This window comes from Cherax quadricarinatus, chromosome 20 (genome assembly GCF_038502225.1).
Source record: "Cherax quadricarinatus isolate ZL_2023a chromosome 20, ASM3850222v1, whole genome shotgun sequence".
NCBI classification, from domain to species: domain Eukaryota; kingdom Metazoa; phylum Arthropoda; class Malacostraca; order Decapoda; family Parastacidae; genus Cherax; species Cherax quadricarinatus.
The window spans coordinates 43,093,639-43,107,347 of record NC_091311.1 but is presented as its reverse complement, the minus strand read 5'-3'; the positions used below and the strand labels follow the sequence as shown (position 1 = coordinate 43,107,347).

General features: G+C 42.0%; 1 protein-coding gene across 4 annotated transcripts in view; it reads left to right on the top strand.

Moving 5' to 3' along the window:
- The first annotated feature begins 7,680 nt into the window (after positions 1–7,680).
- Positions 7,681–13,709, top strand: part of LOC128700906 (uncharacterized protein DDB_G0286591) — a 52,963-nt gene continuing 46,934 nt past the window's right edge. For all 4 annotated transcript variants that reach the window (XM_070087016.1, XM_070087017.1, XM_070087015.1 and 1 more), the window contains exons 1-2: positions 7,681–7,837; positions 12,358–12,452. The gene's annotated coding sequence lies outside the window, so the exon portion shown is untranslated. The remainder of the gene's footprint in view (positions 7,838–12,357; positions 12,453–13,709) is intronic.

The following is a 13,709-nucleotide window of genomic DNA, read 5'->3' as shown; positions in this document are numbered from 1 at the left end:
TATATACACACACACACACAAACACACACACACACAAACACACACACACACACACACACACACACACACACACACACACACACACACACACACACACACACACACACACACACACACATGCACCACACACACACACTACACACACACTACACACACCACACACACACACACACACACACACACACACACACACACACACACACACACACACACACACACACACACACACACACACACACACACCTACACACCTACAACAGGCCTAGTGTCTAATCGACATGTGCCTAGGACAAAATGGTAACTAACATGTGTTAATGCTTTATTTACAGCTAGCAAAGTCAGGGTATTTCTCCAGAATGGTCTGTCATATACCACTGTTTACCTGGAGTTTTCCTGGAGAGAGTTCCGGGGGTCAACGCCCCCGCGGCCCGGTCTGTGACCAGGCCTCCTGGTGGATCAGAGCCTGATCAACCAGGCTGTTGCTGCTGGCTGCACGCAAACCAACGTACGAGCCACAGCCCGGCTGGTCAGGAACCGACTTTAGGTGCTTGTCCAGTGCCAGCTTGAAGACTGCCAGGGGTCTGTTGGTAATCCCCCTTATGTATGCTGGGAGGCAGTTGAACAGTCTCGGGCCCCTGACACTTATTGTATGGTCTCTTAACGTGCTAGTGACACCCCTGGATAAAATACTTAGCCATTTCTTGAACACTTCTGAGTGAGTTGTTTCTAAATTCATTAATTTTATCGCACTCCAGTACATAATGACGCAGGGTGTGACAATAGTCCATCTGGCAAAGTTTACATTTCGTTTGGTCTACATCTGGTGGTGGTGATTTAACCTGCCAAAGATACTTGTAACCCAGCCGGAGCCTGGCGGTAGTGACATCCAAGAGTCTGCTTATTTTGTTGGATGCACCGTAGACATGTGGCTCCTCCTGCATGATAGAATGATGATAGATGGACTCACTGGTGTCAATCTCCCTGAGCCTTAAGTCCATAAAATTCAGTTGAAGTTCTTTTCGTATTATTGTTCTCAAACTACTACCTGACAAGCCAAGATTGTAATCTACTCCCTCTTTGAAAGCATACAGCTTAGCCAATTTATCAGTTCTATCATGCATCTGAAGACCAATGTGAGATGGAATCCACAGCATGTGCACTCTGACTCCACTGCCCACAATCCTACCATACCTGTGTCTGGCTTCTGACACAAGCATGCCACAATTTATGCTTAATGAGTTGAGAGCATTTATGGATGACAGAGAATCAGTTACAATTAAACTGTCAATCTTTGATACACAGATGCATTTCAGTGCAAGGAGTATGGCAAACAGTTCTGTCTGAAGGGTAGAGGCCCAATTATTGATGCGTGCTCCAATTTCTTTAAGAGAGCCATCACTCTGTACGACAACAGCAGCACTACCAGCTGCACCAGTGGATTGGTGAACAGAACCATCAGCGTAAATAATTTGCGAGAGTGTGTGCTGTGTGACTAAGTTATCAATACAGCTTAAGGCCTCATGTTTGGCTTCAAGGCGAAGTTTTGGTTGTGATTTAAGAAGTAGTTTGGTGGGAAATGGAGGAATGGTAGTTTGGAATGGGGTAATATTCCATGGAGCGGAGAAGTGCCGCTGTTGCCTTACTTGACATAGATCATGTATCTGATTCATGCGGAGGTCGGTTCCAGTTTTTTCGATCCATCTGGAGGAGTGTTCACCAGTGCTGAGGAAAGTTTGGAGGGCTTCTGTGCAGGGGTTTGAATGAGCTTGCCTGAGCATATTAACCCCAATTAGGATATTTCTTTCAATAACACGATCTCTGATGCTTGGAATATCAAGTTCTTTTTGCATATTTAAAATTTTGGCAGTACGAGGGCATCCTAAAATGATCCTCATTGCTTCGTTCTGCAGTTTTTCCAGCCCTCCAAGCTTCCAGTCAGACACAAGAGCAAATAGTGGCGCAGCATAATCAACCAATGATCTAATATAAGCAAGATACATCATTTTCACAATTTTAACATTAGCACCATACCTGGGGTGAAGCCCTGCCACAACTCTAATTGCTCTTAGTCTTTCTTCGTATTGGCGACAAAGTCTTGTTACAACAGGTCCAAGTAGTGGAACCTCAAAGCCTAGATACCTGAATCTGCTTACATATTCTAGAAGAGACCCATCATGCAATTGGATCTGACGAACTGTGCCTCTCTGTCGAGGAGGACGCCTATTGAGTATCTTTGTTTTATCAGTAGAGATTATCAACCCCAGGTCCTGACACGAGGCTAGTACATGATTAAGAATGTTTTGGGTGTTGGAGAATCCGGTGGTGTGAATCATTATATCATCAGCAAAACTAATCACATAATGATGGGGCTGACTAGGCATAGCATTAAATAATGCATTAATTAGAATATTGAACAGTGTGGGACTGAGCACACCTCCCTGTGGGGTTCCTAATTCAAAGTCTTTAGTTACACTTCTATGTCCCTGGAACAACACAGACGATTTTCTGTTGGACAGGTAGCCTTTAATCCAGCGGAGAAGCCATCCTCCAATATCCATTCTGGCAAGTTCACTAATGATTACATGTCGGTTGGCTACATCGAAAGCGGATTTAAGGTCAAGGAAGGTAGTGTATGAGCTGTCAGTGTGCAGGGTGAGAAAGGTGGCTATGCAATGATGCACGCTCCTTCCATGCATGAAACCATGTAACCGGGGAGACAAAAATTGTTTGATTCTGTACATGAGACGATTAAGAATCATTCTCTCAAATGTTTTACACAAGCAGCTAGTAAGAGATATTGGGCGAAATGCATTTTGTTGATTGGGCTTAGGAATTGGAATAATGAGGCTGTTGGTCCAAGATTGAGGGAGCCCCAGTTACATAGCTCATGTTATATCATTCAAGTAATGGATTACCTGGTACTCGACACAGCAATCTGAGTATGTTGTAAGTAATACCATCCTCACCAGGCGACGTGGAGTTGCCCTTAGTTAGTGCTGCATCAAGTTCATAATTAGTGAAAGGAATGTTGCAATCATCTGCCTTGCTGAGCATAAAGCAAACAAGTCTCTCCCTTGCATCATATTTGTCATTTAATTTTGCCTGTGTGGTACTGGGAAGATTGTCATAGCTAGATGTAGCAGCCCAAGCACTGACTAACTCATTCGCCCTATGCAAGGGATGAGGGTGCGCGATCTGCCCAGTTCTGTTACCCTTAATTCTATTTATGTCCCTCCATGCCCGGCTAAGTGGGGTGTGAGCATTAAGACCGTTGACAAATTTTTCCCAGTCTGTTTGCCGCAGCTCTGTCATACGCTCTCTGGCAGCAGCAAGGGCAGTTTGGAAGAGTCTCAGCATTCCAGGGGTACGATGTTTTCTATAGGCTAGGCCTAGTCTGCGAGCAGTACGTTTCAGTGTACGAAGTTTAGAATCATTGTAATAAGTATGGTTTTTGAAGGAGGTATGATTATTATGGAAGTTTGTTGGGTTTAGAGTACCAAGAGGTTGCAGTGGCGGCTCTAAGAAGTTCTGAATGCTGCTCACAAGGTCATTGTTAAAGGTCTCTACAGAGGAACACTCATAGGAATTATACCAGTCAGTCACATGTGCAACAAAGTCATCATGCTGATCAGTGGGAACATTAAAACGTTTCCGTTTGAATATCCCACCAGGAAGGATAGTATTACCAATATCTAGTGAGGTTAGCCTAGGGAAATGATCAGACGCTATTCTTATACCATAGTGGTCAAGTTTGTGGAGTAGGATGCCGTGGTCTACTGTGTCAAACGCTTTTCTTAGGTCAATAAAAATTCCTAGCGTATATTCCTTATTTTCCAATGCTGTGTAAAGCAGGTCTAGCATTTTTATAATTGCATCATTAGTGCTTTTATTTTTCCTGAATCCAAACTGGCAGGGGTTGAGTATGTTTTGTGACGTTATAAATGAATATAGTCTCCTGTGCACGAGTTTCTCGAAGATTTTGGATAGCAATGGTAAGTTTGATATTGGCCTATAGTTGTTTAAGTCTGTAGGGTCACCACCTTTATGTATTGGTGTAACCCTTGCTGTCTTGAGTAGTTCTGGGAAGGTGCTAGTTTCTAGTGACTTGTTAAAAAGTAATGTATTAGCATGCGAAAGGACATGGGCCGCTCGCTTGTTGGAAAGGCTATAAAATATATCTTGACTTTGTTCCACAGTGCAAGGTAGTGGTCAGTTTTTTTTGTAACTAAAATTTTTGATATGATTTTTTGAACTTTGGCCTCATCTCAGTGTCATTTTGGAGTGAAATCAGTTCTTCCTCCACCATTCCTGTTTCCTCATTGCTAATATCTAGAGATGGATTGATCACCCAGATCCGAAAATCTGTCAGACATGTCTTTATGCAGCTCATTCAGGTGTGCACAATATACTTGAAGGCTATGTTACGTTTAAATAATTGTAATCTGGAAAGAAAAGTGGAAAGGGCTGATTTGACTTTGGTAAGATTAACCTCATTTCCTTGCAATTGCAAATTAACTTCGTTGAACTTTGTGAATACATCTGACAAATAAGCAATGTCATGCTTGATGTTTCTTATTTCATCACATAGAACAGAATTGGAGTCTTGGAAGAATTCAACAACTGTTTTAAAAAGTGAATAGAAACGTCTCAGGAAGTTTCCCTTTGACAGCCATCTAGCTTTGTGTGCAACAACAAACGTCAAAAATATTCATTATTGTCATTTCAGAGCTGTTGAAACAGTCGGGAATTGAAAGTATGTGCCTTAATTTTATTTTAATTCCAGGAACAGCTTTTGAAAATTGACCACTGTCTGGAAAATCTCCCAACTCGTGCCCCAAACATCTTGCTGCTGGGCGATTTCAGTTTAAGACACCTAAAATGGAGGAATGTAGCAAATAATGTTTTAGCAAAGATAGCTCAGATGAAAATTCACACATGAGCTATTAAATTTCTGGAACAAATAGTGGACCCAGCAAGAATGGAAAATACACTGGACCTCATCTTCACTAATAATAATGATCTGATACGAAATATAACAATATCAAAGACAATACGCTCAGATCACAACATAAAAGAGGTACAGACATACATGCGCAGGGCTCCTGATCAGCATAAGGTGATCATTAATGAGGGGTGCCTTCACCGAATTCAACTTCAATAACAAAAACATACAGTGGGATCCAATCAACCATGTCCTAAATGAAACAAGCTGGGACGATATCCTAAACAACACGGATCCGGACCTTTCCCTAGAAAGAATTAACTCTGGGTACTTGAGGTATGCTCAAGGTATATTCCTTTAAGAAAAAAGAAGGGAATATGTAAACTAGAAAGAGAGAGATGTTCCCTATACAGGGAAAGGCGAAGAAACAGAGCGGCTGAAAGGCGCCAGTATATCTGAAATACGAAAGGGGGCACTGGTCAGAGAAATATCAAACTTAAGATTAAGGAATCATACAGGAGACATGAAACTCAGATAGAACTTAAAGCCATAAATGAAATTGAAAAAAAAAAATACTTCCCTTCTTATACAAAATTCAGGGCAAAATCAACATTCAGTATTAAACCCCTGCTCAGACGAGATAAAACTTGCACAGATGACAGCGAAGAAATGAGTGAGATACTGAAGTCCCAATATGACTCAGCGTTTAGTGAACCGTTAACCAGATTAAGAGTCGATATTCTAAACGATTTTTTTATGCCCGAGACTCAAAATCTGGTTAACTGAAAAATCTCTGATATTATCATAACACTACAAGACTTTGAAAAAGTAATAAATGACATGCCCCATGCACTCTGCCCCAGGCCCAGACTCGTGGAACTCTGTGTTTATCAAGAACTGCAAGAAACACCTTTCCTGTGCCTTTAGCATTCTGTGGAGAGGGAGCATGGACACAGGGGTCATCCCACAGTCACTAAAAACACCAAACGTAGCCCCATTTCACAAAGGTGGAAATAAAGCAGTTGCAAAAAAATCCAGACTGATAACGCTAATGTCCCACATTATAAACATCTTGAAAAAGTGCTAACAAACTAGACTGCCATCTACTTAGATACCCATCAGTTACACAACCCAGGGCAACATGGGTTTAAAGCAGGTCGCTCATGCCTGTTCCAACTAGAGGACCACTATGACATGGTCTTGGATGCTATGGAGGACAAACAATGCGGATGTGGTATACAGAGACTTCGCGAAAGCTTTCGGCAAGTGCGATCATGGTGTACTAGCACACATAATGCGTGATAAAAGAATAACAGGAAAAGTTGGTAGTTGGATCAGTAACTTCCTAACAAATAGAACACATAGAGTAATAGTAAACAGAGTAAAGTCAGAGGTGGCTATAGTGAAAAGCTCTGTTCCACAAGTCACAGTTCTCGCTCCATCCTGTTCCTCATCCTTATATCTGACAGCACCGTGTTTTCCTTTGCCGATGATACCCGAATTTGCGTGACATTCATCCATCGAAGATACGGCAAGTCTCCAATCAGACATCAACCAAATCTTTATTAAAATGGGCCGCAGAAGACAATGTGAAGTTCAATGAAGAGAGAAATTTCAATTACTCCGATACGGAAAACTCGAGGAAATTAAAACTGAATCGGAGTATAAAAATTCCAACTACACAATAGAGCGTAAAACTAATGTGAAGGACCTAGGAGTGATAATGTCAGAGGATCTCACTTTCAAAGATCACAATAATGCATCTACCACAGCTTCTAGGAAAATGATAGGATGGATATGAGAACTTTCAAAATTAGGGATGCCAAGCCCATGATGATTCTCTTCAAATTGCTTGTTCTCTTTAGATTGGAATATTGCTATACACTAACGGCCCCTTTCAAGGCAGGCGAAATTGCAGACCTGGAGAAAGTACAGAGAACTTTTAAGGCACGTATATTACTGGGAACGGTTGAAGTCCCTTGATTTGTACTCCCTGGAATGCAGGCGAGAAAGGTACATGAGAATATACACTTGGAAAATCCTAGAGGGACTAGTCCTGAATCTGCTCACGAAAATCACTCCCTACGAAAGCAAAAGACTCGGCAGGAGATGCAACATATCCTCAATGAAAAGTAGGGGCGCCACGAGTACGCTAAGAGAAAACTCAATAAGTGTCAGGGGCCCAAGACAGTTCAACTGCCTCCCAGCATACATAAGGGGGATTACCAATAGACCCCTGGCTGTCTTCAAGGAGGCGCTGGACAGGCACCTAAAATTAGTACCTGACCAGCCGGGCTGTTTCGTACGTCGGCCTGCGTGTGGCCAGCAGTAACAGCCTAGTTGGGCCTGCTGTAGGGTGTGTCTTCTAGGGACTAAATTCATTTAACTTTATTGTTAATTAATTTAATAGCTTTATTGTGCGTCCCATACTCGTCCTACTTTCTAAATAAATATGACAAACATTTTTCTCATAAAAATAAAAAAGATGACATATTGTTATATACGCTGTGCTTCATCAGATGAGTATGTGTGTATCTTCTATGCATATTGTTTTTATATATTTATTTTTCAACATTAAAAACACAGTGTCACTTGGCATTTGTTTTGCTCGTGAACGACGACAGTCTTAAAGTAATAAGATATTCATTAAGACTTCAGAAATTTATTTAAGGAAGAATCTCGTGTTGTATTTTATGTGTTATAATAAAATATATAATTTTAACGTTGCATAAATCGCGAGTTAAGTATGTCATTGACAAATACACTTTGTTAATGGTGAATATTATTGGAATAGTCAATGTTTTGGTTGTGATCATATGGCGGAGGAAAATAAAACAGCAACATCTTGCCATGATAGTTTTTGCTAGTACTCATGTTGTTAATACATATAAAACGGTAAGTTGTAATGATACGTGTTCAGAAAATATTACGTTGTTACTGCATGTTGCTTGCTGATTGTGAACGTGTGTAATGTGTGTGTAGAGTGATGAGAGTTGTACTGGGTGTTGTAGTTCCCCTCCCACTACAACATTAATATTATGGAATCATGACAGTAATTAACAGTAACTTGTCTACCATTAACTGTTTAAAAACCATATAATGTTGTCTAATAACGCTGGTAATTGTACTGATATTCAGTATAGTTGTCTTAAACTTATTTAATCTTAAAGATCTGATATCAATTTAATCGTAAAGGATCCCAATGGAAATAAGTCACTTTGACTCTTTTTTGGGTTATCCTAAGTGATCAATACATGCTGCTATGTATGGTAATTAATGTTCTGTGTTTATATGTACCCGTACCTGAATAAACTTATTAAACTCGTATACGTATTATAGTAGGTGAAGGGCTCTTCATCCAAGGAATTAGAGTTGCCCTCCCGGTCCTTGAATATAATCTGATTGCCTTCCCTTTACCCTTGTTCCCCATGACCACTATGGGTTTACCTCTCCCATGAATATAATATTTCAACCTCTTCTACAATTCTCTGTAGATTGTTGCTCACCATCCTTCAAGAAAGATGCCTTCATATCAATGAGCTCTGGATCCGGGAAATTGGAAATGACCATGCATTCCTGAGTATCACACACTGTTAAAAAGGCCATTACCATGGCAGTGGGTTATTGACCAATTTATGGGTTGGTACTATGTTCCCTCTTTAAGGGGGGCTCCTTATAACGGTAAAGAGGCTATTGGTCTGAGGAATTGGACCTCTTGATCTTCTTCCTCTGACCTAACCTAATTACCCCCGAATCCTCCCTTCCCTACTCCACCCTCCTCATACTCCCCTTTCTTCCCCTCTCCCCATCCTCCTCTTGTTTCTCGTTCTGTTTGTAGCCTCTGGGGTCCTCCAAGCTGGATTATGGTGACCAAATCTATTCTGCAGCCTCTCCCACAACTCTGTATAAGTTAGATTCCATTCATCACCAAGGTCTCCGTCTGTGCCTTGGGGCCTTTTGTTCATCCCCTGTTGAGAGCCTTTATGCAGGAGCGAATATTCCATCCTTGTCTGATCACTGTGATGCTCATTGCCTTCGCTGTTATGTCTGATCTCGTGACCTCCACAATAATTTCATATGTAGGATGGTCACTGATGTTAGTAGACGTTCTTTATCTGTTCGTTGCCCCTGCTTACTCTGCCCCTTTTCTCTCCACCTCCATTCGCTCAGTTACCACCTTTCTATGCTCATGTAGCATCTCTTCCCTGCCCCCTTGTGAAGTTCCAGCTGTTCGAGTCTGTTCTTTCCCACTGCCATACGTGAAAGCCCAACTCTCTTGACCACTTCTGCACTCATTCTCATGCTATTGCAGTGTACACTGATGGTTCTAAGCCTTCTGATGGCGTCGAATTCGCAGCAGTGTTTTCGGACAGTGTCGTGCGAGAACATTTATTATCCTCGGCTAGCATTTTTACGGCTGAATTGTATGCTATTCTTGTAGCACTTATCTGTATAGCATCTATGGCTGTGTCACCATTTGTGGTCGTTTCAGACTCCCTTAGTGCTTTATAGGCTATACGAAAATTTGATACACCTCGCCCCCTAGTTCTTCGTATCCAATTTTGGCTTCACCATATCTCTAGCAGACGCAAAGATGCTGTTTTTTGCTGGACCCCTGGTCATGTTGATGTACAGGGCAGTGAACAGGCAGACAATGCTGAGCGGTTAGCAGTTTATGACCTCCCATTTTCATATAGGGGTGTTCCATTCATGGGCTATTTTGCTGAAATTGCTACCAACCTTTGCACCTTTTGGCAACAACGTTGGTCTGATCTGCTCCATAACAAACTTCATTCTATTAAACCGAGTATATAGGCTTCTGGCCATCTTCTTGTCATCAGTGTCGGGGTTGGGAAACTACTCTCTCCTGTCTTCGCATCGGTCACACTCGTCTTACTCACAGGTATCTCATGGAGAGGCGCCCTGTTCCTCTCTGTGAGAACTGTCACATTCCAGTATCTGTTAGCCACATTCTGTTGGACTGTCTACTGTATCAACGAACACGCAGAATTTACCTCCAATGTCATCTCTTCTCTGCTGCCCTTTCTTTACCTTCCCTTCTTGCTGATGGACCCTCCTTTAATCCAGACTCTCTCATTGGCTTTTTGACAGCGACCGATTTACTACACAAACTCTGACGATGATGCCTCTAGCACTCTCCTCTGTTCTTTCTACTTTAATCTCTTGGTACCCTCTACCCCCTGCACTATCCACTGCCCCACTGCACTCCATACCCTAATAATCATCCCTCTCCCTCTTGCCACTCATTTCCCCTGCATCTTTCCCTGCCCTGCTGCATTGTTTAACCCTTGCAGTTTAGCACTTCTTTTGATTATAATAATAATGGTACTATGTACTCTGATACATTTCCCTTTTTGCCTCCATGGATAATATTGTGTGTCTCCACAGATGCCTCAATGCACCACCAACCTTTTTTCCCCCTCATCACTTCTTTGGTTCACCTCATCTTTCATAGACTCTGAGCACTTTCACTTCCTTTATACTGCCTCCTTCCACGGCGATATCCAATCTTTCATTACCTTGCTCTTTCCTGTGTTCATTTTTAGTTTCCTTCTTTTATGTGTCCTCCCAAATTTGTCCACTAACCTTTGCAGCCTTTCTTCAGAATCTCCCAAAACCACTATGTCATCAGCAAAAAGCATCTGTGAGAAGTCCCACTTTGTATTAGTTTTTTTTTTTTCTTTTAATCCCACACATTATACAACCCCATCTATAAATATATTAAACAACTGTGGTAACATCGTGCATCTTTGTCTAAAGCCTACTTTTAGGTGGAAAATAATCTTCCTCTCTCCTACATACCCTAACCTGAGCCTCACCATCTTTATAAAAACTATTAATTGTTTTAAGTAACCTACAACCTATTCCATACACTTGCAATTCTGCTATATTGATCCCTTATCTGCCCTATTGTATGTGTATTCTAACTCCATAGCTGTAGCAAAAATTTCCTTTCTTTTATGTAAATACAGCCTCCTCACTTAACGACGGAGTTTTGTTCCTAAAACCACGTTGGTAAACGAATTCATTGCTAAGTGAGGAGCATACTGTAATGGTAGTGGGGTTGTATCAACCATCTTTGATATTGTTTTAATGTCACCTTTGCACAATTTATAACATTTCTGGTATATTTTTAAATATTTATACAGCAGTGTACTGTATGTTGTAATAAACAGAATAGAGGTCAAGAGAGCCCGTCATAAGTCCATGTTGTTGGTAAACGAGTATGTCACTAAGTGAGGAGAGGCTGTATTATTCACTTACATGCATCACTATCAACATTTGATCTTCACATATCCTACCCTTCCTAAATCCTCTTTGTTCATCTGTGATTCAGCTCTCTCTGCCTCTGTCTCTCTGGCTCTGTCTCTGTCTGTCTCTATCTCTGTCTCTCTGTGTCTGTCTCTGTCTGTGTGTGTCTCTGTCCGTGTGTCTCTCTCTGTCTGTGTGTGTCTCTCTCTGTCTGTGTGTGTCTCTCTCTGTCTGTCTCTCTCTCTGTCTGTGTGTCTCTCTCTCTGTCTCTGTCTCTCTCTGTCTCTCTCTGTCTCTGTCTCTGTCTCTCTCTGTCTCTCTCTGTCTCTGTCTCTCTCTGTCTCTGTCTCTCTGTCTCTCTCTCTGTCTCTCTGTCTGTCTCTGTCTCTCTCTCTGTCTCTCTCTCTGTCTCTCTGTCTCTCTCTCTCTCTCTGTCTCTCTCTCTGTCTCTCTGTCTCTCTGTCTGTCTCTGTCTCTCTGTCTGTCTCTCTGTCTGTCTGTCTCTCTGTCTCTCTGTCTGTCTCTCTCTCTGTCTGTCTGTCTGTCTGTCTCTCTCTCTCTCTCTCTCTCTCTCTCTCTCTCTCTCTCTCTCTCTCAATATTAACTTTACCATACACTTTAACTTGTATAATCAACAGGTTTATTTCTGTATATGTATTAGCTGTATGCAACTTGGATGATTTGCAAAATATATTGAAAATTCTTATTATGTGAAAATAAGTGTTTATTGCCTAATTGAATTTAATACAGTTCTCATGTGCCTTGAACACTTGTGCAACATACAATGATGCACATCACATACAGTATGAACTATGTTGGAAAGTCCTACAAGTTCATGTGCACACATGAGCCAGTAAGACATATAGCTCCTTGAGTTTCCTAACCTACCTGGAGACTATCTGGAGGGTATTCCGGGATCAATGCCCCCGTGGCCCGGTCCACAACCAGGCCTCCCTGTGGATTAGGGCCTGATCAACCAGGCTGTTACTTCTGGCCGCATGTAGTCCAATGTATGAGCCACAGCTCGGCTGATCCGGCACCGACCTGCACACAGTTAAAAAAAATGACTAAAGAGAGAGAGAGAGAGAGAGAGAGAGAGAGAGAGAATTCAACCTAACTTCTTGCCGTTTATCAATTTTCAGGCTGGAAATATCTACCGAGTGAACAGATTTGCCAGGTTTCCTGGCCAGTGGAACATAGAAGACATTCCTGCCTCAACACTGATGCCCTGACACAGGTACAGTAGGAGGTATTTTCTGACAGTAGCTCTACATCAAAGTGAAAAGGTAATAGAGTGCCTAAAAACAGGTTTGGAGCAGCAGCCATTAGCCCTAGTTATGGTGGACCCACAATTTGATCAGCAAGGGGAACTGGTGGATCAGCTGGTATAAGATTTGGATCATGAAGAACAGCAGTTGGATCACTGGGACTAACAGATGAGTCAGAACACATGGCAATTGTACCCTACCATCAAGAACAGCAGTGATTCAGCCAGTACAGATGGGAATGTGGAATGTGAGGTGAAATAGATGCCTCAGACTTCAAGCTCATACAGGGCCAGCTGCAAAATGAACCAGTCATGACCAAAGACAGAACAGAAGCCAGAGGGACAAGGCTGAACAGTAGTTCAGCCTTGTTTCCCCCTCAAACGGGGGGCCCCATCCACACCCAAATCCTATTGCACCAGTATTCTTTCCATATCATAGCAGTGATGACTAGTGCATGAACTGGGGGCAGACTCACAAAATCGTAATGACACGATTGCAAACAATCCATACCATGGTTGGGGTTAGAACCCGCGATAAGAGAGTCTTAAAACTCCAGACCGTCGCATTAGCCACTGGGCTAGCTAGTGGTTAACACGACGGTCTGGAGTTTTGAGACTTTCTGATCGCAGGTTCTAACCGCACCCATGGTATGGCTTATGGGGGCAATGTAGCTGAAGTTTTACTATACAGTTTTTACTATGCAATTTGAGGGGCTCGCAGAGGCAAGTGGCTGCACACCTCAAGAGTCCAGGTTTCCCTTGCATAATGTGGATTCACTTTATGTGAATCAATTTCTGTCCTATTTATGTCTAATCCTGTTAGTGCAGAGTATGTACATGTGCTGTATTCAATTGGTATGGTTAGCAAATTGCATTGAAGATTTGTACATAAACTTTTAACATATCAATCATTTCCCAGTGTGGTAGGATGACCCCTTTCCCTACAAAGAAAAAAATTTAACACATTCACTTTCATTTTTTTCAAAAGCTGTCTCGTCATAAGTGTAAGTGTGACATTGCCACCCTTGGTTAAAAGAAGACCTTTATTAGTATGCATGCGTGTCTGTTTTAACGAACTGTCGATTGTGTTATGCATCACCCATCCTCGCCTGTCTCTCAGAGTGCAGGCATTGTACTACCCACCTCTAGGACTCAAGTCTGGCTTACAGGTTTTCCCAGAATCCCTTCATAAATGTTACCTTGCTCACACCAACAGCAAATCAAGCC